The following is a 1,673-nucleotide window of genomic DNA, read 5'->3' as shown; positions in this document are numbered from 1 at the left end:
TCCCTTCCCTTCCCTTCCCTTCCCTTCCCTTTTTCGATAGAGTCTCACTATGTAAGTCGGGTTGCCTGAAACTTGCTATGTAGACCAGACCGGCCTTGAACTTTTGGCAATATTCCTGTCTCTGCTTCCTGAGATCCGGGATTATAAGGTGTGCTGTGCTACCACCCCAGGCTGTTTTGTTCCCTAAGAGACGTGGTTTTGCCTCATTGCTGGGGCTGGCTTCAGACTCCTGGGCTCAGGGTGTCATTCTAGTAGCTTGAGTAGCTAGGACCACAGCCAGGTGCCAGTAATTCTTGTCTTTGTATTTTATTCTCAAAATATTGTGTGTGGGGCTGGGGAGATGGTTCTGTAGGTAAGAGCACTTGCTGCTCTTCCAGAGGACCTGGGTTTGAGTCCCACAGAACCCACAACCTGGTTCACAACTGTTTGTAACTCCTGTTCTAGGAGTCTCACGGCCTTGGAACTCACTGTGTAGACCAGGCTGGCTTCAAAAAACTGTTGCCTCTGCTTCCCAAGTGCTTGTGATTCAATTAAAAGCCCTTTAAAACTTTTCTTTTTTGGTTAATTTCTGGAAACATAAAAATTACTAACTTTTGCTACTAATGTTAAAGTTTCCTTTCTGTTATTGATTGATTGATTGATTGAGATGGGGTGATGTAAGCCAGGTGTGTCATAATACCAGTATTCAAGAAGCTAAGGATAGAGAGTGGGTAGATAGTTCAAAGCCAGGCTTAGCTACAAAGCTAGACCTTGTTTCAAATAACACAGATTAAAAAAAAAAAAACCTCACATGACAGTTTCAGTACATGTCTTTGAGGCCAGCCTGGTCTCCAGAGCCAGTTCCAGGTCAGCCAGGGCTATACAGAGAAACCCTGTTTGGGAAACCAAACCAAACCAAACCCAAACCCAAACCAACCCATGGCCAACGGCAGCTGGAGAAGCTGTGGCCCATCAGCCTGGGTCCTCTCTGGCTTCCTGTCCAGTGGGTCCAGGTTTGCATCAGGTATCATTTCCTCCTGCTTACATAGTTTCTGTTGTTCACCCTTTCTTTTCTTTTCCTTTTTAAAAACAGATCTATTTATTTTATTTTATTTCATGTATATGAGTACACTGTAGCTGTACAGATGGTTGTGAGCCTTCATGAAGTTATTGGTTGGGAATTGAATTTTAGGATCTCTGCTCACTCTGGTGAACCCTGCTCGCTCTGGTCAGCCCTGCTTGCTTCAGCCCAAAGATTTATTATTATACATAAGTACACTGTAGCTGTCTTCAGACGCACCAGGAGAGGGCATCAGATCTCATTACAGATGGTTGTGAGCCACCATGTGGTTGCTGGGACTTGAACTCAGGACCTCTGGAAGAGCAGTCAGTGCTCTTAATCTGAGCCATCTCTCCAGCCCCTTGATCTTTTTCTTTAAAAAAAAAAGAAAAAAAATGTATCTATTGCTTTTTAAAGAACAATTATTGGGACTGGAGAAATAAACGGCTTCAAAGTTAAGAGCACTAACTGCTGTTCCCGACAACTCAAGTTCAATTCCCAGCATTCACATGGCAGCTCACAACTGCCTGTCACTTCACTTTCAGGGGACCTGACAAAACACCAGTGCACACAAAATAAAATAAATGTATTTAAAAATTATTTTTTATACAAATGCTTTTTTTTTTTTTTTTTT

The 1,673-nt window shown here is 42.9% G+C and overlaps 1 protein-coding gene across 1 annotated transcript in view; it reads left to right on the top strand.

Moving 5' to 3' along the window:
* The window catches only part of Pex14 (peroxisomal biogenesis factor 14), a 144,433-nt gene that overhangs the window by 17,050 nt on the left and 125,710 nt on the right, over positions 1–1,673 (top strand). The gene's annotated exons all lie outside the window — the stretch shown is intronic.

The sequence above is a fragment of the Mus caroli genome, chromosome 4 (assembly GCF_900094665.2).
Source record: "Mus caroli chromosome 4, CAROLI_EIJ_v1.1, whole genome shotgun sequence".
Classification (NCBI taxonomy): domain Eukaryota; kingdom Metazoa; phylum Chordata; class Mammalia; order Rodentia; family Muridae; genus Mus; species Mus caroli.
The sequence above is the reverse complement of the archived record's forward strand: the minus strand, read 5'-3'. Positions and strand labels throughout refer to the sequence as shown.